At 44.7% G+C, this 27,456-nt stretch overlaps 1 protein-coding gene across 1 annotated transcript in view; it reads right to left on the bottom strand.

Annotated features, from left to right (window-relative positions):
• The window catches only part of TRIM24 (tripartite motif containing 24), a 622,654-nt gene that overhangs the window by 323,294 nt on the left and 271,904 nt on the right, over positions 1–27,456 (bottom strand).

The raw sequence follows: 27,456 nt of genomic DNA, 5'->3' as shown, positions 1-27,456 counted from the left end.
AAAAACAAAACCTAGAAGAGTCTTAGAAAGGAGGAGAATGCTGTTGCTTACCTGGACAAATGTTCTCCGTAGACAGCAGGATAAATCAACAATACAAGTGGGTGACATCAACCAATGGCACACAGATGGCAAAGCTCTCAGAGCTCAGAAAGATCGAGATGGTCTTTCAGAGCATGTGTGAAACTTTACATGGAACCATCTGCTGTGCGAATCTTTTTACTATTAACGTGCTAAGCTTCAACTCTAAAGGGGAGGTAAGAAGGGATCATATGGCTGATTTAACCTGCTGTTTACAGAAAACACCTGTTACAGATAAGCAACTCTGTTTTTGCTGTGGACAAGCAAAACAAGCTCAGCCACAGAAATGGGGATTCCCAAGCTCAGAGTTACATACAATTCACATATTTTTGCAAGTTAGTAGTAGATCATTGCAATCCATCTATACTGCTCAAGGTTAGAGGGTAGAGTTGAAGGAAATAAATAAGCTTTGTATAACTGCCTATCCAAAACGGCTACTTTGATATGAATGTCTAGCTGGATAGCTAATATGCTTGCTATACAAAATGACTGCAAACTATACAGAAATGGAGAATGCCAATACATGCCCAGCTATAAGTGCTCAAGTTTCATTTCAGTTAAAAAGTAATGATTTACAAGTAATCAGTAATACTAAGTTTCGATAAAAATAGGAAAGATGAGTGTGCTAGACAGCTACTTCTGAAATGGCAGTATAATCCCCTCTCTCTGAAGACTCTTGACACTTTTTTACCCTGTCTATTTTTACTACTATGATGGGGCTTTAACTGATAATTGATGTGATTTTTATACCTGTTCCCTAGGGGTGGGAGGGGATGGGACATTTGGCTAGCTACTGTGACAGTGCTGAATGTGCTTTCTTTTTTCTATTCATCTCTCTGCTCCCCTGCGTGTCCAAGCCACTGCATGGAGGTCTACTGCTGCCACAACTAATCAACATGTAGCTTGTTCTTGCTGTGTTTCATTGTTCTGTCAGACTGAGCATGGCTTCTTCCTCTGGTGTGTCTCTCCTGAATGACATCTGATTGCTCCTGCAGCACTGCTGCTCACAGGCCTAAGTGAATGTGTGTGCTCTCTTATTGGACCCAAGAAGTGTCGCCTACCCTAGGCATGCTATCCCTGAGTGTGGATTTGGAACTTCTGCAGAGCTGATGAACTGCAAATAGTCACTGCCTTAATGTGCTGTCCAGTTTTGTGTGTCTCTTCATTTTGCAATACTGTCTTACTGCTGTGAGCTGGACGTCCCCTGGCTCTTTGAAATGTGCCTCAATGCTTTCATGCCTATAAAAGACAGGACTGTTCTATTCTGAGCTAAACAGGCTCTAGGTAATGCTGCCCTGTCTAGTTCATTTTTTCAATTGTTGCACACCATGTCGTGAAGGTAGGCGTTTCATTTGGCGTGCCTTTCTGTAATTTCTTGTTTTGATGGCTGAGGTTTGATATCCCTCTCCCCCCTTGTATTTTGGACATCCAGAATTCATCCTGTACAGCCTGTCTTTCCGTTTATACTGTTTTTTGTAATTATTCCTAATTAATATTTTTTAATAATGTCAATTGTAAAGCCTGTTGCTAAGTTATTGTTATATGTAAACGCGGTGATGTATATCTATACGTACTGCGGTATATAAAAATCTATAAATAAATAAATAAATAAATTTTTTCTTGTGCATTGCTGGACCCAATACTGTAGTGGCTCTTTCTTATTGTGTTGATTGAGTCAAAGCTATCTTATCCTGCCACATTACCTAAATTTAGCAGTTCTTCAAAGGGGCCTTCAGAACTCCCTAATGACTCTTCTGAGATATTCAACTCTAAATCAGTGGTGGAACCTAAATAAAACTGGTATAGTGGCTGAATCTGTAATCACTGTAATCACTGAACGTGTAAAGGAAATCAAGCTCCTTAGAATGGATGTTAAAAATGCTATCATTGATTTTAAAGATGAGATTAAAGGTCTGAAAGAGAGGGTCACTGTGAACAAAGTGTATACTGGTGGGCAAACTGATTCAACTGCATACTTCTACAAGAGAATGAAGGAGATTGAGAAAACTGCAAGGGTGCTTAAGGACTGCTAAGAATATTTAAAGTAAAGAAACAGTACTCTGTTCCTGAAAATGATGATCAGGAAGACATTGCCATGCTTTTGTGCTAGGATTTGCAGATCATTTTGTAAATTTTGACAGAGCACACAGGCTAGGGAGACCACAGATTGAAGGTCAGAAGTTTCCTAGAACCATTGCTTGAGGATAAACCAGCTCGTCCCAAAATTCTGGTAAGTACTAAGGATATATCAATCAAAGGGGTAAAGGTGCAAATCTTTTAGATCTTTCTCAATATACTTTGGAACGATGAAAGTTTCCACCTGCATACTTCTTTACTCAGAGATAAGGGTATCAAATATCAATGGAGCTTCACGTTTAACTTACAGTTCTCTTTTCATGGAAAGGACTATAATTATAGATCTGGATGTATGCAAGGACACAATGGTTGGCTAGCTGGTAGAATGAAACCCAGCAAGGGCCCTTTGTCACCTTTGGCACTGAAGTGGACAGAAGTATCTCTAAGAAGACGTCATCGCCATAATTCAAGGAAGAAGCTGTGACTATCATCTTCGGACACCTCAGATATAATAGGGCTTTATATTTGCAAAAGATTGTGCCTTGTCTGTTAGAAAGGGGCAAAATTGAAATTTAAACCTGAAAGAGAGCCATTTTGTCTGCTTTCTAGGGCTAAGAATTAAAATAAAGAACAGCCAGTCTCCTTAGCCAGTGGAGGCAGACTTGGACATTGTTGCTGTCACGGAGACATGGTTCACGGATTCTCATGACTGGGATACAGCCATACCGGGCTATAACTTGTTAAGGAATGACAGAAAGGACAAAAAAGGGGGAGGAGCAGCACTTTATGTGAAAAATAATACCCAAGCAACTGAACTGCAAGGAAAGTGGGGTAGAGAAGAAGCATTATGGGCCATCCTAAAAAAAGATGATGGTACATCCATTTTTACTGGAGTGGTGTACAGGCCTCAGACTCAAATGGAAGAACTAGACAGAGATCTGATCAAAGACATTATTTAACACTTTTCTATACCGACCTTCATGAATAAATTCAAATCAAATCAAATCGGTTTACATGTAACAAGGGGTAGAACTTAATCAACTATTTAACAAGAAGCGAAAGTTACATATAACAAGGAGGTAGCAACTTGGGCAGCTAAGTTAGCCGGAGACAAAGGACAGCAAAACTGAATAAACTAAATAACGAAACAAAGAAACAGAGGCAAAATATCAAGCCTAAACTAGGCGGGGCGCTTAGTCAGGTATTATAAAGGTGGGAAAGAAGGGGGAAGTGTTGATTATTGGTGACTTTAATCTACTGGACATGGACTGGAGAATCCCTTCTGCAGAATCTAACAGAAGTAGAGAGATAGTAGATGCCCTGCAAGGGGCTCTGTTCAAACAAATGGTAATGGAACCCCTCAAAGAAGGAAGTTTTACTTGACCTAGTGCTGGGATAATGTCTCTAATGTCCGGGTGGGTACCCACCTCAGCACCAGTGATCATCAAACAGTATGGTTTGATATTGCAAATAGGATCCGGAGAAGTGTCACAAAGACCTGAGTTTTGAACTTCAAAAAAAACAGACTTTGTCGAAATGGGGAAATATATGGAGGCAGAACTTGAAGACTGGAAGAAAATGGGAGAGGTCAAATAACAGTGGGCCAAACTAAAAGGATCAATTACAAAAGCAACAAATTTGTATGTTAGAAAAGTAAACAAAAGTAAGAGAAACAAGAATCCAATCTGGTTTACAAAGGAGGTGGCTGATGTAATAAAAGCAAAAAAAGCAGCTTTTAAGAAATATAAAGAATCTCAAAAAGTGGAACACAGGGAGGATTATCTGGCGAGACTGAGGGAGATGAAAAACGTAATCAAGACGGAAAAAAGTCAGGCAGAGGAAAGGATTACCAAGGAGATAAAGCGAGGTGACAAAACATTTTTCAGATACATCAGAGAAAGGAGAAAGGTATATATTGGTATAGTGAAATTGAAAGGGGATAAGGATCAATGGGTGGAAAGAGATGATGAATTAGCAGAAATATTAAACAAATACTTCTGTTCAGTGTTCACAAAAGAAGACCCTGGAGAAGGACCATCACTTGTTATCAAGACTGTAGACGGGGGTGGAGCAGACGAAACTCCATTTACGGAAGATAATGTATGGGAAGAGCTAAGAAAACTGAAAGTGGACAAAGCCATGGGGCCTAATGAGGTTCACCCCAGAATACGGAGGGAACTCAGAGATGTGCTAGCAGGTCAACTGTGTGACCTGTTCAATAGATCTTTGGAAAAGGGTATAGTGCCTAGTGACTGGAGAAGAGCGTTGGTGGTCCCACTTCACAAGAATGGGAGCAGAGAAGAGGCTGGAAACTACAGGCCGATTAGTATCACCTCTGTGGTGGGAAAATGAATGAGAGACTCTGCTGAAGGAAAGGATAGTGTAATATCTACAATACGGTGGGTTGCTCGATCAGAAGCAGCATGGATTCACCAGGGGAAGGTCCTGTCAGACAAATCTAATTGATTTCTTTGATGGGGTGACTACAGAACTGGATCAGGGAAGAGCACTCGATGTAATTTACTTGGATTTTAGTAAAACTTTTGATACGGTCCCACGCAGAAGACTCATCAACAAAATGAGAAGCTTGGGAGTCAGCTCCAAGGTGTTAGCGAGGATTACAAACTGGTTGATGGATAGAAGACAACGGGTGATGGTAAATGGAACCTACTCTGAAGAGAGAATGGCGTTAAGTGGAGTGCCACAGGGATTGGTGTTGGGACCGGTTCTGTTCAACATCTTCGTGAGCGACATTGTGGAAGGGATAAAAGGTAAAATTTGTCTAATTGCGGATGATACTAAGATCTACAACAGAGTGGACACGCCTGAAGGAGTGGAGAGAATGAGATGGGATTTAAGGAAGCTGGAAGAGTGGTTGAAGATATGGCAGCTGGGATTCAATGCCAAGAAATGCAGAGTCATGCATCTGGGGAGTGATAATCCAAAAGAACTGTATTTGATGGGGGGTGAAGGGCTGATGTGCACAGAGCAGGAGAGAGACCTTGGGGTGATAGTGTCTAATGACCTAAAGTCGATGAAGCACTGTGACACGGCGATAGCCAAAGCCAGAAGAATGCTGGGTTGCATAGAGAGAGGAATATCTAGTAAGAAAAGGGAAGTGATAATCCCCTTGTACAAGTCCTTGGTGAGTCTTCACCTGGAGTACTGTGCTCAGTTCTGGAGACCATATCTCAAAGGAGACAGTGATCACCTCATTCATCACTTCCTTTTCCAGATGATTTATAAATGTATTGAAAAGGGCGACCAAAATGGTGGGTGGTCTCCATTGAATGACATATGAGGAGAGGTTGAAGAACCTGAATATGTATACCCTGGAGGAGAGGAGAAGCAGGGGTGATATGATACAGACCTTCAGATACTTGAAAGGTTTTAATTTATTTATTTGAAGAGTTTTATATACCCTTATTCGAAAAAGCCATCATAACGGTTTACATAGTGAATAAATTTTCATGGAAGTTTGAGATATTCTTATAACAAGGTGAACAATACAGTAATAAACATAATATAACAGTTCTAGGAAGTAATATAAGGTTGGAAGAGGAGGGAAAATATTAGATTGTAGATTATAATTAGTTCATTTGAGAGTTGGTATGAGCAGATGATTGGGGGTCCGTGAAGAATTTGTGAATCAGTAGTTTTTAGGTCTTTTTTGAAGGTTTTTATGTTGTGTTGAGTTCTCAGGTCTTCAGGTAGAGTGTTCCAAAGATTGGGAGAGGCGATGGAGAAGGCTCTCTCTCTTGTTGATGTTAAATGAGCATCTTTGATGGTGGGGGTTAATAAGTAGTTTGAGTTATTGGATCGTAGATTTCTTGAGAAGTTTTGAAGAGTTATGTTAAGGGTATTTAGCCCTTGATGATCATTGTTAAGAATTTTGTGGATGATAGTCATGGATTTGTATTTGATTCCTGCAGTAATGGGGAGCCAGTGAAGAGAAGACAGAATGGGCGTAATATGGTCATTTCTTTTTGTTCCAGTTAGAACTCTAGCAGCGGAGTTCTGAAGTATTTGGAGTGGTTTGAGGGAAGAGAAGGGTATTCCTATTAGTAGGGAGTTACAATGATCCATGGCAGTCAACAAACCTTTTCCATTGGAAACAATTTAGTAGAACTAGAGGTCACGATTTAAAACTCCAGGGAGGAAGACTTAGAACAAATATCAGGAAATATTTCTTCACTGAGAGTGTGGTGGTGGGTGCCTGGCATACCATTCTGGAGGAAGTGGTGAAGACTAAAACTGTGAAGGATTTCAAAGGGACATGGGATAAACACTGTGGATCCCTAAAAGGCTGGAGGATGGGAATAAATAAAAAAGCTAAACCGGCATGGAGCGGCAGTTAATACCCTTAAGAGAAACATGGGGGTAACCTGCACAAAGCGGCAGTTACTAACCTTAAGAGAAACATGGGGGTAACTTGAACGGAGGGGCAGTTACTACCTTGGGAAGCTTGCTGGGCAGACTGGATGGACCATTTTGGTCTTTTTCTGCCATCATTACTGTTACTATGTTAAAAATGGATCAATCTGCTCCTGATTAACTTCACCTTTAGCTGCACTTGGGCTGTTTTTTCTTTTTCTCTCTGAGACGATGTTCTTGGCCTTTTCCACCTCTTTTGTGTTGTTGACTGAGTCCCATTATGGGCCACTTCTGATCTTATAACTGCTTTTCTTTGGGATGGGATTGTGGGAGGTTATTCTTTGACACTTCTGTCTTCTTTGGCTGTCTTGTGTACCTTTCTTTTATACTTTGTCCTCATGGAGAATGGTTGTAACACTCACCTAAATTGCTCTATGGTATTCTGATCCTTTATTGTCTTATTTATTCAGACTTTTTATGGGTTGGTCAGAGGAGAATTTTGAGAATTTTCTGATTCTTCTTTTCTCTACCTTCTCCTATCTAGTCTTATTTTTTTTCACATTGACTTCTCTGTCCATCTCTCTCCCCCCTTTTTCCATTTTGATGATTTTTCAGATATTTCTTATTTTGGCAAGAGATGGTATGAGTTGGGGTGATATTTTGTTTCTCTCTGACTGTGGGTTACAGACTGGCACTGCTAGACCTGTCGAGCATGTCTCCTGGGTAATAGCGTAAATGGGGGGGGGGGGTGGGAATTAGATTTTTATATTGCTTTTAAATCACTCATTTTGAGTTTTCTGGTTGTACTTTGAAAATAAAGGGGCTGACTTTACCAGATAAATGAGTATGTTACTCAGAGAAACAATTAGACATAAGGCTGTGGTCTACTTTAAACAGGACACTTATGTTAAAGTTGACAGAGTTCCCTCTTAGAAGCATTTAGCTTCGTCCTTTTTACATCAGGTAAGGTTAAAAAGTGTATGTGTGTTGGCGGGGGAGTCTGTATAACAAGTGAGGTAATCAAATTTGCTGATGACACAAAATTATTCAAAGTTGTTATATTACAAGAGGACTGTGAGAAATTGCAAGAGGACCTTGCAAAACTGGAAGACTGGGCATGCAAATTGCAAATTAAATTTAATGCAGACAAGTGCACTTAGGGAAGAATAGCCCAAATTATAAATATAAAACACAAGGTTCTGCATTAGGAATCACCATTAAGGAAATGGATCTAGGCGTCATTGTTAATAAGTTGAAATCTTCTGCTCAATGTGTAGCAGCAGCCAAGAAAGCTAATAGAATACTAGGGATTATTAGTGAAGGAAGGGAGAATAAAGAGAAAGCAAAATTACTTACCTTGTAATAGGTGTTATCCCAGGACAGCAGGATGTAGTCCTCACATGTGGGTGACATCATTGATGGAGTCCTATGCGGGAAAGCTTTCTGTCAAAGTTTCTAGAAATATTTGACTGGCCCTGTGAGGCCACTGAGCATGCCCAGCATGCCATGATATTCTCTGCCACAGGGGTCTCTCTTCAGTCTCATATGTAGCAATAAGCTTTAGCAAAAAATAAAATAATAAAACGTATCAGTCCCAACTCCGCGGGGAGGCGGATGGGTTTCGTGAGGACTACATCCTGCTGTCCTGGGACAACACCTATTACAAGGTAAGCAATTTTGCTTTATCCCAGAACAAGCAGGATGCTAGTCCTCACATGTGGGTGATTAGCAAGCTAGAGGCTGAGTCATTTTGTAGTGAAGCAACAGTGAAGTATTGTTGAAGTAAATGAGGCAGCCGAAGATCACAGCAGGTTGGATGTAGAAGGAGTTGGGATTAAACTGGAAACAAATTCTTTAAGACAGATTGTCCATAGGCTGAATCTTGTCGTCCTTCTTTGTCTAAACAGTAATGAGCTGCAAAGATGTGAAGAGAACTCCATGTTGCTGCTTTACATATGTCAAGAATTGGCACTGAACGATAGTGTGCTACTGAGGTTGACATTGCTCTTACTGGATGCGCCTTTACTCGCCCTTGGAGAGGAAGGCCTGCTTTTTCATAGCAAAACTGTATGCAATCTGCTAGTCAGTTGGAGAGAGTATGTTTACCCACTGCTTTACCTGGTTTGTTTGGATCATAAGATACAAAGAGTTGAGTGGATTTCCTATGGACTGCAGTACGGTCTAAGTAAAATGCTAGTGCACGTTTACAGTCCAAAGTATGTAAGGCTCGTTCTCCTTGGTGTGAATGAGGTCTTGGAAAGAATGTGGGTAAAACTATGGATTGGTTCAAATAGAATTCTGTAACTACCTTGGGTAGGAATTTTGGATGTGTTCGGAGAACCACTCTGTCATGTAGGAATTTTGTATAGGGTGAGTACGTGACAAGTGCTTGTAACTCACTAACCCTTCTAGCCAATGTAATGACTATGAGGAAAATGGTCTTCCATGTGAGAAATTTAAGATCACAGGAATTCATGGGTTCAAAAGGAGAACGCATGAGTCCTGTTAAGACCAGATTCAGGCCCCATTCTGTGACTGGTGGCCGAATTGGTGGTTTAAGTTGAATTAAACCTCTTATAAATCTACTGACAAGAGATTGTGTGGATACTGGTGCATCTCCCATCTTGTTATGGTAAGCTGAGACTGCACTTAAATGGACTCTTACAGATGAAGTCTGGAGACCAGAGTCTGAAAAATGGCATAAGTAGTCTAGTAGAGAAGTTGTGGGGCAGGTGAAAGGATCAATACTCTTTTGGCTGCACCACAAAGTAAACCTTTTCCATTTCGAAGAATAGTTCTTTCGTGTTGAAGGTTTACGTGAAGCTATAAGCACTTGAGATACATTGGTTGAAAGATTGAGTGGTTGTAAAATCAAGCTTTCAACATCCATGCTGTCAGGGATAGGGACTGAAGGTTGGGATGGCACAACCGACCCTGATCCTGAGTTATGAGAGTGGGAGCTACCCCTAGGCGAATGGGATCCCTGATCGAGAGGTCTAGAAGTGTGGGAAACCATACTTGTCGAGGCCAATATGGGGCTATGAGTATCATGGACCCCTTGTCCTGTTGCAGCTTCACTAGAGTTTTGGTTATGAGTGGTATCGGAGGATACGTGTATAGAAGGCCTGAGTTCCAAGGGCGAGCAAAGGCGTCCTTGGCTAGTTGGTGATTCTGCCTGTGCAGAGCGTAGAATTTGTCCACTTTGTGATTCAGGTGTGACGCAAAGAGGTCTATTGTTGGTTGTCCCCAACGTTGAAATATCCTGGTCACTACTGAGGAATCCAGGGACCACTCGTGTGGTTGGAACTGACGACTGAGTCGATCCGCCACTACATTGTGAATGCCTGCCAGATAAGTGGCCCGGAGAAACATGGAGTGTGTCAGGGCCCAGTCCCAAATCTGTGCAGCTTCTTGGCAAAGGAGATACGAGCCCCTACCTCCCTGTTTATTGATGTACCACATGGCTACTGTGTTGTCCGTTTGGATTAGAACAGTCTTGTGTGAAAGGCAGTCCTTGAACGCATGAATCACATAACGTATAGCTCGAAGCTCCAGGAAATTGATTTGAAATGTTGCTTCGAGTTTTGTCCAAGTACCCTGGGTTTGGACATTGTTTATGTGAGCTCCCCAACCCAAGGTGGACGCATCTGTAGTTAAAGTTATCTGTGGGACTGGTTGTTGGAAGGGTAGGCCCTTGCGCAAATTGTCCTTGTTTGCGCAGCAAAGTAGAGATGAACATAGCTGGTGGGTTACTTGAATTGGAGAATACAGTGGTTGATTGCCTTGGATCCATTGAGATCTTAAAGTCCATTGGGTTACCCTCATGGCGAGTCTTGCCATAGGAGTGACATGAACTGTGGAGGCCATGTGGCCTAGTAAGGTTAGAAACTGATGAGCTGTTGCTTGTTTCTTTGAGTGAATTGAGTTTGCCAGTAGGGAAAGTGTTTCTGCTCGATCCTCTGGTAGAAAAGCCTTTGAGAGGATGGTGGTCAATTCTGCTCCGATGAATTGAAGCAGGTGAGACGGAGTGAGGTGGGATTTTTGATAATTGATGAGAAAGCCCATTGAGTGAAGTAGAGTAATTGTTAAACTGAGAGAAGCCAGAGCTCCCTGTTGAGATTGACTTCTGATGAGCCAGTCATCCAGATATGGGAAGACATGGACACTTTTCTTGTGCAAGTGTGCTGCTATTACTGCCAGACATTTGGTGAATACTCTGGGAGCAGAATGGCAGTACTCTGTACTGCAAATGTTGATGACCTACCATGAAGCGCAGATACTTGCGACGAGGAGGGAATATTGTAATGTGAGCTTAAGTGTCTTGAAGATCCAGAGAACAAAGTCAATCTCCTGTTTGAAGAAGTGGAAGCATGGTGCCTAGAGAAACCATCCTGAACTTTTCTTTCTTCAGAAATTTGTTGAGATTTCTGAGGTCTAGGATGGGACATAGGCCTCCGGTTTTCTTTGGAATGAGGAAATAACAGGAATAGAATCCTCTGCCCTGCTGAGTCCAGGGCACCCGCTCTACTGCTCTGGCTCTCAGAAGGGTGGATAATTCTACTTGTAATTGGGTTTTGTGATTTTCGGTTAGATACATAGGTCTCTGAGGAGAATCTCTTGGAATTGAGAGGAAATTGAGTTGGTAACCTCGAGATATTGTTGCCAGTACCCATTGGTCTGTTGTTATTTGCACCCAATGGTTGTAGAAAGAGGATACTCTACCTCCTACCGGAAGCTGTGGATGAGGATTGGAGAGATGGCTTCGGTCTCTGGGAAAGTTCTCAAAAGCCAGCAGCCTGTCCCGTCTGTGGCAGAGGTTGAGGCCTAGCTACCCTAGGTTGTCTGGGCTGAGGCCTTTGTTGTGGCCTAGAAGATCTGCTCCTAGATGTTGGAGGGTAATACCGCCTTTGTCGGTAGAAGGGTCTTCTAGGTTCTTTCCTTTGAGGCCTACGAGATGACTGTGTGGCCGGTTCCTGCGGAATCAATGAGAGTTGTCGCAGGGTTTCTGTGTGCTCTTTCAATTGACAACTGCATCCTGTACCTTAGAACCAAAAAGTTTATCACCAAGACATGGGAGGTCAACCAATTTTTCCTGGACTTCAGGCCTGAGGTCCGAGGCTTTAAGCCAAGCCCAATGTCTTGCACTTATTCCAGATGCAGCCACTCTGAATGCTGTTTCGAAGCCATCATAGGCAGCACAGACCTCGTGCTTACCCGCCTCCAGGCCTTTGTGGATAATTGCCTGGGCAGCTTCTTGATGTTGTTGTGGCAATGATGGTATAAACTCCTACATCTGTTTCCACAGATTTCGTTGGTACTGAGTCATGTATAACTGGTAAGATGATATTTTAGTGTTTAACATGGCTCCTTGATAGACCTTTCTTCCCAGGGAATCCAAGAATCTGTGATCCTTTCCTGGGGGAGTGGAGGAATGTGGTCTTATTCTTTTGGACTTCTTTTGCGCGGATTCCACCACCACTGATTGGTGAGGAAGCTGTGACTTTTGGTAGCCAGGAGTAGACTGCACCAAATATGTGTCCATTCTTTTATTTACAGCCGGCACTGAGCAGGGATGCTCCCAAAGCCGATGTTGTAGGTCCAGAAGGACATCATGGACCAGTATGGCCACTACTTGCTTTGGAGGGTCTACAAATTGGAGAACCTCCAATGTTTGCTGCCTTGAATCATCTTCCATCACCAAGGTGAAAGGTATGGTGTCCGCCATTTCCTGGATGAAATTGGTGAAGGATAAATCCTCCGGTGGAGATTTCTTTCTTGGGTCTGGAGGTGAAGGATCTGACATGAAATTTTCAGATGAGCTGTCTGTCCATCGTCCCAAGTATCGTATGGATCTACTCTAGATGGAGATAGTGGAGAAGGTCTAGGTGGACAAGGAAGCCCTGAAGGACCTGGTTGTGGGTCATCGAGGGGTATGCCTTCAGGCTGTGCTGTCCGAGGTATGGGAGGAAGAGCACAGACTACCTCATCAAATCTTTTCATTAAGAGCTGATAGAGTGCCAGTTCTGGATGTCCTGAGTCTTCAGGTAAGCTTGGCATCGATGGTATCGGGGCCGGAATCGAAGATGGTGTCTATGTCATCAATGGCCTCGCCGATGTTACTTTAGCTGGTATCGGTATAGGTACCGGCATCGACGGAGTCGTCGGCATCAGTCACCGGCATCGGTAATGGTAAGGCGCTGGTAATTGTTCCTTAAGGGCCTGGAGCACCGCTTGTCAGATAAAATCCAACAATTCCTGCGGAACAGCTGGTGCAGGCAGAGCAGCTTAACGCGGTGGCGGCATCGATACCCCTTCCACAGAACCCTGTGGAGGTTAGACTATTGGTATTTCTTCAGAAGGTGAAGGCCCCGGCGTCGAGGGTAGCGGTGTTTCCTGTAGTTTAAGCCGCTTAGCCGTTGGTTCCTCCGGGGAGAGAAGCACCGCTGGAGTCTATGTATGCCGATGTCGGTGACAGTGTTTTGGTCGGTGTTCGATTACTGACCTTGTCGATGCCGATGGTGATGGATGATCCCCGGACACCTCCAGATGACGTTTTTTCAATATTATTTTCTTTGAAACTCCGGCCGGAGACGATTTTGTTGATGATGAAGAAAGAAGAAGCTACAAGTGAAAAAGATGTTCCATCTTCTCATGGTGAAGTTTTCTTCCTTTGGGAGTCATCCTTGCACATTTAGGGCAGGTTGAGACATCATGCTTGTCCCCCAAATAAAGGACACACTCGAGGTGTGGGTCTGTAATTGACATTGTCCGATTAGAGACTGAACATTTTTTAAAACCGGTAGCCATTTTCTATCGACAGCCGTCGATGAAATGAGAGAAAAACTATGAGAAAAAAGTTTTTACTCAGGGAGTAAAAACGAGACTATGATTACTCACCAGCCAGTGGAAATCTGAGAGAGATCCCTTGTGGGAGAAAAATAATGAGAAAAATAAATTACTTTTCAGTCAGCAAATACTGTGAGAAACTCACAAGGCTCCTTGCCCCGCGATGCTTACAGCAGCACGGAAAAACAAAGACTGAAGAGAGACCCCTATGGCAGAGAATATCATGGCATGCTGGGCATGCCATGATATTCTCACAGGCCTCACAGGACCAGTCAAAAGTTTCTAGAAACTTTGACAGAAAGTTTTCCCACATAGGGCTCCATCAATGATAGCATCCTGCTTGTCCTGGGATAATATCATAATGCCTCTGTATTGCTCCATGGTGCAACCTCATCTTGAGTATTGTCTGCAGTTCTGGTCATCACATCTCAAAAAAGATATAGCAGAATTAGAAAAGTACAGAGAAGGGCGATCAAAATGATAAAGGAGATGGAACAATTCCACTATGAGGAAATGCTAAAGAGGTTAGGACTCTTCAGCTTGGAGAAGAGACAGCTGAAGGGAGATATGATACAGGTTTATAAAATAATGAGTGAAATGGAATGTTAATCAGTTTACTCTTTCAAAAAATACAAAGGCTAGGGGACACCCAATGAAGTTACTAGGTAATCCATTTAAAACTAATAAGAGAAAATATTTTTTTACTCAATGCATAATTAAGCTATGGAATTCGTTGACAAGAGGATGTGGTGAAAGCAATTAGTGTAGTGTTTAAAAACGGTTTGGAGAAGTTCCTGGAGGAAAAATCCATAAACCATTATTAAAGTGGAGTTGCAGATATCCACTGCTTATTCTGGGCATAAGCAGCTTGGAATCTATTTCTACCCCCTTGGGATCCTGCCAGGTACTTGTGACCTGGATTGGCCATTGTTGGAAACAGGATATTGGGCTTGATGGACCCTTGGTCTGACCCAGTATGGCAAGTCTTATGTTCCTAAGCAATGACATGTGGGCAGTCCCATGCAGAGGGTTGCAGTGGAGTCTTTATTTAGTAAGCAACCCAGTCCTCATTGTGGAGAGTGGACAATGGTGAAAATAGGTTCTGTAAAACTGTCTATACACATGTTCTGTTATTCTTTGAGAGTTTATACAGACAGCAGCAAGATGTGAAGTTATGAACTGAAGACCAAACTGCTGCTTTGCATATGTCTTCAATAGGTACTTTATGAATGTGAGCAACAGAGGTGGCCATAGCTTTCTCTTGAACAGAGGTGGCCATAGCTTTCTCTTGAAGAGTCTGTGAGTTGTAATCCTGCTAAGCTGAGGCAATGATGAATGCACTCAGCCAACCAATTAGATAAGGTTCACTTAACAACCTCAAGTCCCAGACTGTTTGGGTCATAGGAGATAAGTGGATTGGTTTGACAATGTGGCTGAGTCCTCCTTTTGTAGTACAAGGCCCATTTGCAATCCAAAATATAACAGGCTTGGGAAAAACATAGGCAGAACAATGTTTTGATGGATGAGGAAGGCAGAGACCACTTTTATAAGAATTTTGGGGCAAGTTCAGAGAATCACCTGGTTGTGATAAAATTGTAGATATGGAGGATAGTGAACAAGATCCTGGAGTTCGCTGACTCTTCAAGCAAAAGTGAATGCAATTAGAAAAATCACCTTCCAAGTAAACAAACAGAGGCTTCATTAACTGGAGAACCACCACATTTTGATTCCATGGTATGGAAGGTTTTTGAACCAGGGGTTTGACATGCAATAGTCCTTTAATGAATCTAGATATTAGCAGATAAGTGAATATGGGCTTACTGTCCACTGTATTATGGTAGGCTGTTATGTGCTAAGATGGACTCATACCAAAGAAATGGCAAGACCTGAGTTTGAAAGGTAAAGAAGGTACTGTAATACAGGCTGAGGCAGACATGAGAAAGGGTTGAATGTATTCTGCAGACACCACTTAGAAAATAGAGTTGCTTACCTGTAATGGGTGTTCTCCCAGGACAGCAGGATGTTAGTCCTCACATATGAGTGACATCATTAGATGGAGCCCTGCCACGGAATACTTTTGTCAGAGTTTCTAGAACTTTGACTGGTACACTGAGCATGCCCAGCATGCCACTAACCCTGTGGCCACCAGGGATTCCCCTTCAGTCTCATTTGTAGCAAAAGTATGAGCGAAAAATAAAATAAGAAAATGGTACTGAACCCAACTCTGCGAGGTGGCGGGCAGGTTTCGTGAGGACTAACATCCTGCTGTCCTGGGAGAACACCTGTTACAGGTAAACAACTCTGCTTTCTACCAGGACAAGCAGAATGGTAGTCCTCACATATGGGAGAATAGCAAGCTACAGGCTGATTCATAAGAAGCAGGCCAAACAGCACTCAAATGTGTAATAGGCACAACAACTGTGTGCTGATGGCAATAATGAGGCAGCCTGAAATTTACAGTGGGTCGAGGTAGGACGAGTTGGGTTTTTACACTGGGAATACGTTTTTGTAGGACAGACTGGCCAAAGACGGAGTCCTGTCTTCCAGCCTTGTCGATACAGTAGTGGGCTGCGAAGGTGTGGAGAGAACTCCACATTGCAGCTCTGTAGATGTCGGCAATCGATACTGAACGATAGTGTGCTACTGACGTTGCCATGGCTCTGACGGAGTGTGCCTTCGCTCGTCCCTGCAGTGGAAGGCCTGCTTGCTGGTAGCAGAATGCAATGCAGTCTGCCAACTAGTTGGAGAGTGTCTGCTTGCCCATCGCAACTCCAAGTTTGTTTTGATCAAAAGAAACAGAGTTGGGTGGACTTCCTATGGACTGCGGTGCGGTCTAAATAAAATGCAAGCGCACGCTTACAGTCTAAGGTGTGCAGAGCTCGCTCATCCGGGTGAGCATGAGGCCTTGGGAAGAAAGTGGGCAAGACTATGGACTGATTTAAGTAGAAATCAGTTACCACCTTAGGAAGGAATTTAGGGTAAGTGCGGAGAACCACCCAATCACTGAGGAACCTTATTGTAAGGTGAGTAGGTCACAAGGGCCTGTAACTCACTTACCCTGCGAGCAGACGTGATGGATACTAGGGAAAAGTTTTGGTTATTAGGTCTGGGTCAGGTTGACTCTAATAATTCATTGAGAAGGCTATTACGCTATCTGGCTATTGCAGCACGTATGGCAGTGGCGCAGTGGTGGAAAAAATCAGCTATCTCCCCTAGGAGTCTCGTGCTGACTAAATTGCTCCATATCAAATCCATGGAAAAGATTTCGGCTGTCCGCAGGGACAGGCTTCTTACGTATGAAAAGATGTGGTTGCCTCTGGAATGTTGGCTTCGTGACCATCCACAAAGGTCTTAAAGCCCGAGGGGTGCCACAGTACTCATGGGGTATGTTCAGGATATATGCATAGTATTGCTGAGTGGGTAGTCAGGTAACCTGGGGTACCTATTATGGTGTATAGGGGGCTTCCTTACACATTTGTCCTGGAGGGGCGGTGGGGAGCATCTCGTTAGTTTCTATACGATACCCGTTAAATAATATCGTTTGTACTGACTTTGATTTGTTTTATGATGTTATGACTGCGTGGGGGGAGGGGGAGGGGGGTCGGGGAGTTAAGTGTAAAAAGGATATTGTGATAGTCTCCTGGAGACACAGCTGTATGTTCTCTTGATGGCTTGTATGTTGATACAATATCCAATAAACGGTTTAAAATAAAAAATCTTCAATGAGGTATACCGTACTGTTCGTTAGTCTCACTCTCTGCATGTAAAACTGGCTTCAAAACCCTAAACCACCACCAAAACCTCCTATAGTTATAAATAGTTGAATACTGTGAAGGCCTCCATAGAGGCTCTCTCTCTCTACTCCACTCCACTCCCCCAACCCAGAAATACCCAAAATGCAATTTGTAATCTTTATCGTACATTAGGTTACAGCCATTTCGGCATTTCCCACAGCTTAATGCCAGGAAAAGAGGTGTAGTTATTTCCGGCATTTACACTGTGCGAAAATGCCCTTCATTTTTATTAATCCCACCCCTATGAAAAATTTGCATTTGTGGAATGCGATACCATTAATATCACATTTGTTATAGTGTTATTGTGGGCGTTAACACCATAAAGCATTTTGATAAATGACCCTATTGGTTTGGCAGGATAGCCACCATTAAAATGAATATTCTCCCAGTGTTTATTTTCTTGTTTGATGTGTTGCCCATTCAGGTCCCTGTGTTTAAAAAAAACAAAAAAACAATTAGTCTCTGATTTCATCTGGCAAGGCAAAAAAACTAGAATGAGTATCTGTGTTTTATCTGAGCAGAGAGAGATGGGTACACTTGGGCTTCCAGATTTCACGGCATATTACTGGGCCACGGTTTTGAAGAGTTATCTTTTGAATGAATGATTTCCCGGATAAAAACTGGATACCAATGGAAAGAGCTTGCTCCTGGTAACTTTTGCCGTGCCTCTTTGGACATCTCACAAGTTAAGGAAAATGTTTTGTTTGACCCATTCTCATCTCCTCTGTTTTGGATGCTTGGTATTCTAGCTCTGCTTCTAGGAAACACTCTTCTTTCCTATTGCCTCTCACCTCACTCTGGAATAACCCAGATTTCCCATCCCAGTTCTCCATGGCAAATTTCTCACTATGGTCCTTAGGCAATCTTCATAGAGTAGGTCAAACTTTTAGTGATAATTCCTTTCTGGATGTCCAAGCTCTCTGAGAAAAACATCAACTCCTTAACATTCCAGTGTGTCAATATTTATAGCTCAAAGAGTGGGACTTTCATGTCCATATAAGTTAAATTGTAATAGAAGACTGACTGCTTTTGAAAAATTGATTCTGAATTCTTCCCAAAAGAAATGTTTAATATCTATTATTTTTAAGTTATTAATAACATCCAATTCTAATGCTGTTTTTGCCCTTAAAAGGGGTTTGGGAAAGGATTTGGGCATTCGAGTTTGTAATGCAGAGTGGGAGGAGATCTTTCTTAGGCTTCATGGGGGAACTCTATTAGTGCATCTATCCATCTATTTATTTATGTATTAGGTTTTATATACCATCACTAAGGGGTCCATTGTAGTGGTTCACAAAGTAGTAAAATACATCACATTTAACCTAAAAATAATCTTAATTCAAATCTAAAACATTCATAAAAGGAAAAACCTAAAATTCCTTATTAACATCATAAAACTATAAAATACAGTTCATTACATAAAATAACTATAAAAACAAAACATAAAAGACATAAAACAAAATAATCCTCTCTCGTAAAAAAAACCACCCCAAAAAAACCGAGCAAACTACCATCGAGGATACAATGAAAACAGTGAAAGCAAAACATCAAAACAACCTTTAAGACTGACTTGTATAAGCCTCGCTAAAAAGCCATGTTTTTAAGTCTCGCTTAAACTGTTTGAAATTAGACTCCATTCTGTTGGGAGCATGTTCCAAATTTTAGGGCCTGCAGTGACAAAGCTCTTTCTCTCACCTGATTCAAATGGGCTGAATGAACAGACGGTAAAGTTAGTAAACATTTGTTGGCAGAACGCAGGTTTCTTTGCGGCACATGTAGTCTAATGGCACGTTCAGCCAGTCTACCTGTTCACCATGGATCAGCTTATGTAAAATGCAGATTGTTTTAAATTTAACCCGAAATTCTATCGGCAACCAATGTAAATTAATCAGAGTTGGAGTAATATGCTCACTTTTCTTTTTCCCAGTTAAGATTCTTGCTGCTACATTCTGTAGGACCTGAAGCGGTTGGATGGTGGAGGCGGGTAGACCTAATAGAAGTGAATTACAATAATCCATGCTACCAAATAAAAGTGCCTGAAGTACTGTTCAGAAGTCATTTTGGTCAAGTAGGGGTTTCAGCCGTCTCAAAGTCAATAACTTAGCATATCCATCTCTTACTTTAATAGCAATATGTTTTTTTAAAACTGAATTCCAGGTAAATAATGACTCCCAGGTCCCTGATATTGTCAGCTAATTCTATTCAAGAGTTTAGATACAAAATTTTCTATCGATGGCAATTTTACCCCTGTGAAGTTACATAAAATGGGATTTAAAAGGGATCCCTTTTTTGCAGGGAATGTGGGGGTAGGGGCTTCTTCTATCATGTCTGTTGCGAATGCCCGTTAATCACAATATTCTGGTCAGAAATGATTTCATGTGTTGCGACCGTCGCTGCCCGACGTCTACACTACGCCCACTTTACCTCTTTGGTGTCTCCCTCTTTGCCTGTTATAAGTGAAATCCAGCCAAACTTCCAAGTTAAGTACTATACTAACTTTTTTTCAAGCTAAAAAAACAAGCCAAAAAATGCATAGCTTGACTACAAGACAATAGTATCTTTAAGCAACTGATGATTATAACTTTGCACTGTAGAAGCATTTTCTGCTCTCATTGGTTACCCAGTATACTATCCAGGAACTGTGCATTATGAGGGTTGCTGAACTTATACAGTATAAGTAATATATAAATCCATAGTCCCAGGTGAGAAAAGTATATATTTTTGATTTGATTGATTTGCTCACAATATTAGGTTTTTGTTTTTTTTTATATATAGTATTAGGTAGGTGGCATCCATCCTCTTGTTCACTGGTGGGATTGAACAAGGGTGCTCCCACAGCCTATGTTGTAGGTCAACCAGGACTTCATGGACTGGTATTGCTAAAACTTCTTTAGGAGGATCTACAAATTGCAAAACCTCCAGGGTCTTTTGCTTCATGTCCTCTTCTGCCACTAGCTGAAAAGGAATGGTATCAGCCATTTCCTTTACAAAATTTGAAAAGCAGAGGTCCTCTGCTGGTGACTTCCTTCTTTCTTCAGGTGGGGGATGGCTCAGACAATATATCTTCTGATGAAGAATCTGTGTCTCCCTCATCCCAGGTGTCTGATGAAGGGCATCATGGAGGAGTAGAGCGCGGTATGAACAAAGGCATCGATGGCTTCTGCGGTGGCATCGATGGAGGAGAAAATGGCATCGATTGAGACACCAGAATTCTCGGCTGAGAAATTCCAGACGGTCCTGGTACGGATTTGGGCATCAGAGAAGCCCCGGAGGCGTCGTCTTCACTAACGGGAATCGGCATTTTCGGTGCCATTGGTTGTGTCGCGAGAGCATCGATGAGGGTATCGAGCTTCGAGAGTACTGGTGCAAAGACTGAAAGGTCTGGCACCGGCATCGGTAGTGGCATCAGCACGGGCATCAGCCCCGATGGTTGAAGGTCTCAGAGAGTGTCTTTGACTGCCTGGTGGATAAAACAGTCCAGTTCCTCCCATATATATAGATTTAGATGTGATATTATTGCATTTTTATTATTTTATATAATTTATGTTTGTTTTGGTTTTTGTCAAATTTTTTGTCTTTTATTATGTATGTTCATTTTGTATATCGCTTAGGCCTTTTGTGTTAAGCAATTAATAAATTTTTTAAATGAAAAAAATGAAAATGAAATATAGCTGAGAGGTCAAAGCAGATAAGGGGGTGGCAGAGAAGGTGAAACCGGCTCTTCCACAGGTTCCTGTGGTGGCTCGGTACCCGGCACAGTTACCGGTGGGGATCATTTTGGAGTGAGAGGCATCGAGGGTATCGATGGCCCTTCCACTCGAGACCTTTTCGGCGATGGTTCTACCGGCATCGATGGAGTTCCCGGAATCAATGCGACCTCAGGTGTCGACGTCCGTCGATGACTATGGCGATGCTTCTCCCAATATTCGGTGCTTTTTTTCTCAAGCCCCGATATAGATTTTACAGATGACCAGGATGGAGTGTGATAATCGGTCACCGGAGCCGTCAGGGCGACGTTTTCTGACGACTAACTTTTTAGCCGCTCCAACAGGAGATGACTGAGTCAGTGTCGACGTTGATGGCATTAGTTGAATATGGAAAAGATGTTCCATCTTCTCTTGATGGGCTCGCCTGCCCTTGGCCGTCATTTCGGCGCATTGTGGACAGGAGGAAACGTTATGAGATTCGCCCAAGCACATCACACACTCGACATGTGGGTCGGTGATAGACATAGTGCGAGGGTAGTTCGGGCATTTTTAAAACCCGTTGCCATTACGAAGGCCTGACAACAGTCTACGACCTTCTGACAGAAAATTTCTGTTTAACCGGAATTGACCAGGAGAAAAAAAGTACTCACCGGCTGGTGGAGACAGGGAGACCCCTATGAAGGGGTAAATTAGGAGAAACTAACTTTTTTTCTAAGTATTTTGTGTGAGAAAACTCACACAGGGCTCCTTCAACGCCATGCTAACCGCAGCGCGGAAAAATGAAGACTGAAGGGAGACCCCTGTGGCTCGAGGGATCATGGCATGCTGAGCATGCTCAGTGGGTTCAGTGTGCCAGGCAAACATTTCAAGAAACTTTGACAGAAAGTTTTCGTGACGTCACTGGCTCAGTCCAGTGACGTCACCCATATGTGAGGACTATCATCTTGCTTGTGCTGGGATAAAGCTTAAATCCAGAACCTCCAGGGTAGCATTCTCTGAAATGCTGCCTGTTCCATGCGCAGGTCCCCAGAGGCAGGCAGAGCTCCGGAGTCTCAATGCATGGATGAGACGATGGTGCAAGGAAGGATTCAGTTTTGTTAGGAACTAGGAAACCTTTTGGGGAAAGAGGGGGGGGGGGGGGGGTAGTCTCTTCCGAAGGGATGGGCTCCACCTTAACCAGGGTGGAACCAGACTGCTGGTTTTAAACAAGAACAAAGGGGAAAGCTGACAGTTGCTCAGCAGCGCATGTTTCGGAGAGAGGTATCTTCAAAGGATACTAATGATGCATTAGAATTAGGGCATCCCGACAGTGAGGTTCCAATAATAAAAGTAGTCCAAGTGCCTGTACTAAAAACTATAGGTGGGCCCGGACCGAATGGGCAGAGCCCACCAATAACCGATGCGCCGCCCTTCACCCAGAGGGAACGGCGTCCCCTCGAAGGGGGAAGGAGAGGATGTGCTGGGGCGGCAGCCCCGGCGCGCGATCGGGCCATTGCCCGCCCCTTCCCTGTGCGCCCAAAGGAAGGGAGCTAGGCCACGCCCACCACGGCCAGCGCACAGGCAACGACGAGGTGGTGTGGGCAGATGACATCAACGGCCCTTTAAAGGGCCGCGAAGAGGACAGGACCACCCTTTTTGAATCCAGCACGCGCACAGAAATGGTGAGCTCTGCGGTTTCGCCCAGCGGGGAATGCGGGGCTGGCGGTGCATAGCTGGTCAGAAGGGGAGCTCGGTGGGCCACCTGTTCCTGCGCGTGACCAGGGGGCTCGAGCAGCGCGGCTGGAGCAAGGGGCGTTGTCAGGTCCCTCGACATTGTTCGACGGCACCCTGGCCAGCGGGGGGGGGTGCTTTCCTTTCCCGCACGCGAGGGCCTGTTCGATGGAGAGCGGTTTGAGCTCCCTCGGAGTCCACGTGCGCACGAAAGTTTAACAGCGGTTTGCGTCCAGAGGGGCCCCGTTCGTGTGTTCTACCACGCGGCGCAGGGTTTCCTTCACCGCCGCTAGCGGGGGGCGTGGGGGTCTTGCTGCCGGAGCAATAGGCGATGCCCTCGCCCTGTGCAACCACGACCAGGCACGACCAGGCTCGCCGGCCGCCTCTGGCGGAGCATGGGGGGTGGCAGAGGACCTGGGCCAGGTGGGGAGGACCCCAGAGTGGGCTGTGGATCGGGTTGGCACTGCGCGTTCGCGGGCAGCAGAATTTACTGAGGAGGATGCCGTCTCCCGCTGTTCGTGGCGGCGGGGAACGGCTGGGGCCTGTCGTTTTTCCCTGACACTCCAACGAAGTATGGGGTAGACGGGGGAGAGGGGAGGGAGAGCGTGCCAGCTCTGGAAGACACTGCCCCCTTTTTTTCTCCCGGGCGGCTTGCAGGCCTGCGGTGTGCGCTTTCAGAGGGGTTTTCCCGGTCGAGAGCGCTTGGAAAGGGGACGTCCCGTTCCTGGGTCGGAGAGAGGGGGGCTGGTCGTTTCGCTCCCTCATGCAGGCAGCAGAGGTTTGCGACAGGGGAACGTTGGACTATTTTGTCGTCGTTGTTGCGAGGGAGTCGTGCGGGGCACGTGGTCGGTGGGGGTTTTGCCCGGTGGGCCAGGCGCTTGTAGGGGAGAGGTCCCGCGGGATAGTAGAAGGACTAAGGAGCACCCCATGAAGTTAGCATGGGGCACATTTAAATCAATCGGAGAAAGTTCTTTTTACTCAGTGCACAATTAAACTCTGGAATTTGTAGCCTGAGGATGCGGTTACTGAAGTTTATATAGCTGTGTTTAAAAAGGATTGGTTAAGTCCTTGTAGTACATTACCTGCTATTAAGTTCACTTAGAGAAGAGACACTGCAATTAGCAATGGATACATGGAACAGACTTAGTTTTGCGTACTTGCCAGCTTCTTATGGCCTGGATTGGCCACCGTTGGAAAAAGGATACTGGGCTTGATGGACCCTTGGTCTGACCCAGACGGGCGTTTTCTTTTGTTGTTATGCTTGAACGGACGCTGTTGGCAGGGTTTTCCGGGGTAGGACGAAGCTTGAGGAGGAGATGGCCCGTTCATGGGTGGGGAAGGGCGTAGTGCGAAGAGCGGGGCACATGCAACCCCGTCACGGACCTGAGACTGCGACAGCGCTAGCGCTATGCGAGTATGCAGTTGGGTGTACGAGCTTTGAGACTAGGAAGGCGCGGCTTTTGGGGGGGGGACGGACAGTTCCCCCCTTAAGAATTTAGCTATGCTAGCGGGTGGTGGAGTTCTACTTCTCCGGGCGAGCAAGCAGTTCTAGAGAAAATACGATGGGGATCGTAGAGGGGAACAGGGGGGAGATGCCACCCGGAAGGGAAGTGCGCTTTAAAAAAAAAAAAACAAACTTGGGGAGAATAATGGCGAATGGGGCATGGCATAGGTCGGGGTTCCTATGTATCACGCCATGGTGGAGAACCGCCTGGAATACGGCGCATTTCTAGTCACCATATCTCTTAAAAGATACAGTTGCAATGGAGAAAGTACAGGAAGGGCAACAAAAGGGAGGAGAACCGCTACCCTAATAATAATAAAAAAAAAAAAAAAATTTATAAGAGGTTAAGGATGTGCTGCTTGAAGGGCTTTATGGTGGAGTTATTTGAAGTCTCGAGAGGGCTGGAATGGAGGGACGTGAGTCAGTGATTGATTCGGTCAGATAAGGGATGTTGATAAGTGGCACAATTAAAACCAAGCAGACGAGCGCTTGGCTCTCGACGTACTATGGTGCTCTGGAATCTTTGGTCAGAGAAGGTGGTTGGTGCGGGACTGTGGATGGGTACCAAGGTGGTTCGGATGGTTGGTGCGGGATTGTTGATGGGTACCAAGGTGGTCCGGACGAGTTCTTCAAGGAGCAGTCATAGAATAGCTATCAATGGGGGACATTTCGGAATTGCCACTGCTAGTAAGTGTTTCACTGGCTGGGAATCTGCTGGGCGTTCGGACGGCTGCCGGGTGCTGGCGACCTGTTTTGGCCGCGGTTGGAAACAGGAGGCTGGGTTTCATGGATCCTGGCTCTGACCCAACATGACAATACAGGTTATTAATTATAGGAACTAAGCCTCGCACTGCGCTGAATTTTGTGCGATGCTGCTTCCCCAAGGGGAGGAGCTCACAATTTGGCCGAATTTCTTAGGCCGAACGCAGAAGACAGCACCCTCAAGAGGAGATCCCGAGAGGGACCACCCGCATAGGCGTGAGTAGGGAGATACACACAGACAGTACTATATTACACTGGAAGCAGAATCGCCAGAGATGGAAGTACTGAGTTGTTGTGCCCGGCAGGGCTGCAGTCCTGCAGGTATGAGTATTTCAATCTTTGAGTTGCTTACGTAACATACAACATGCTTTATACAGTATTCTTGGTGTTCATGTTAGCAATGTTCGCAATGTGGGTTAATTAAAACAGGAGCAATGTGATCATCTTTCTTACAAGTCGTGAAAACTCTGGATCCAGAGTTCTGAAGTACCTGAGGGGCATGCAAAATAGATTGTGAGTGGCCCAAAGAGGAGAGAATCTCGACAAAAGATCACTGCTTGTAACCAACTGGAAATCACTAATCCAATAAGGGTTTCAATGGTCGCAATCACCGGGGTATAATCTCTTTCTATGACCTTAAGATATGTTTTAAAATTACCTTGCAACCAATAGTAATCCCCAGATCTTGCAATGAGTCCGAAAGTACTAATTCGGTATCGTTTTATAATGCAAGGGGTTGTTCAGCACGAATACTATTACCTTCTGAATTTTCTATCAAGATGAATAATTTCTGTTTTCTCCATATTCAGGGCAAAACTTCATGGGGCATAGCGATTGCTTATGCATCTATAAAAAGGGTTATTAATTAAAATGTTTGCTCAATTGGGTCCACCAGGGGGATAAGAGGCTGAATATCATCAGCATTGGTGTTGAAGTTCAATCACTATCTGCAATAGAACTCATAGGGTCAATGTCGGCACTCAAGTCTTCCTAGGTAGCCTAGTGGCTACAGCAGCTGGCTATAATGAAGGGAGACAACTGGGCGAGGCTCACGCCACTCCACGTCATTCGCCGCCAGGCAGGAATATAGGCCCTCGAGGAGCGAACACGGGATCCCGTTCAGCAGGCTGGAACCAAGAGGAGCGAGAAGGGAGCCCCCGAGGAGTGATACTCCATTTAAGCTTAGGGAGGCAGATTAACGCTGGGGCCATAACAGCACAAGGAAACCCAGATAGCTACGAAGTTACGAAGCAGGAATAATTAAAAAAAAACAAAAAAAAACAACAAACCTAAATCATTGAATATCAGGATGGTTCCAGCCGAATCAGAAATTTAAGAGGGTGGCAGGAGGCGAAAAAATGCGCAGGAATGCAATAACTGATCGGGCACGCACAGGCAGATGCCCAAGGGAATACGATTAAAACCTATGCAGATGCTTCTCCCGGCTGTCACTGACGGTGCACATCAGGCGACCGAGGGAGTGCAAGTGATGAATCGCTATGACGGCCGAATTGCTACGACGGAGAGCGAGACGACGCTAGCCAGCGAGCGGGGTCACCCCAGAGCCCAACACCAGCAAGACGGATCCAGATAGAGCCGACAGCGGTCCGCAGCTAGATAGATCCGACAATGGTACGCATCTAGATAGATCCGAAGGTGGTCGGCAGAGCGGTTAACATGATAATCTGGTAGGGTGCGACGATGGAGAGTGGATGTACCCACAGAGAAAAAAGGGAGAGGCCGGACGGCAGAGGCAGCATAGCAGCAGTAGTTGACGGCATTACTCCAACGCGAGTAGAGGAACTCGAAGACCCAAGAAAAAAGAACCCGAAGACCTATATGCAAGAGGGGAGGTTCCTGAGGAACACAGCTAGGGACAGCGGGCACCCCCCACCCCCCAAGGAGTGGGCATACTGAGTGGTTAAAGAGAAGAAAACCCCGGAGGGTTGAGAGATGCAGAAGGGACCTGAGGAGCGATTCCACAGTGGCCCGCAGAGCGGTTTAATGGAATAATCTGTTAGGATGACGCTGGGAGAGAAGAGGGAGGGCGGATGTACCCACAGAGAGAAAGGGAGAGGCTGGACGGCGGAGGCAGCATAGTAGCAGTAGCTGACGGCATTACTCCCACTGTAGAAAGCAACCCGAGTAGAAGCATCCGAAGACCCGAGTAAAGGAACCCGAAGACCCAGACCCAAGAGGGTAGGCCTGCGAGGAGCACCTTCGGGGACAGCGGGCACCTCCCAATGAGCCAGCATACCGAGTGGTAAAGCGAGGAAAACCCCGAAGGGTTGGTATACGCAGAAGGGACCCGCGGAGCAGGTACGTGGGCATGCTGATATCCGCAAAGTAACAGGTAAGGCTTGAGTAGGTCTTACAAGCAGGTGGAGAGCGAGCGCCCCGGCTTTCTGATACCTGCGACGTACACAGGCGGGAGGAGGTCTCCCAAGTGGGAGACTTAGAAGTGGGACGAGGTAATGAGACCTAATCCTGGCTACCCAGTCGGGCGACAGTAGATGACGGGGAGACCTAATCCCGGCTACCCAGTCGGGCGACAGTAGATGACGGGGACATTAAGAAGTTACAGCCAGGATTTAACACATCCACAACC

This window comes from Rhinatrema bivittatum, chromosome 4 (assembly GCF_901001135.1).
Source record: "Rhinatrema bivittatum chromosome 4, aRhiBiv1.1, whole genome shotgun sequence".
Lineage (NCBI taxonomy): Eukaryota > Metazoa > Chordata > Amphibia > Gymnophiona > Rhinatrematidae > Rhinatrema > Rhinatrema bivittatum.
Note: the sequence above shows the minus strand (reverse complement) of the source record. Positions and strands in the feature narration are given on the sequence as shown.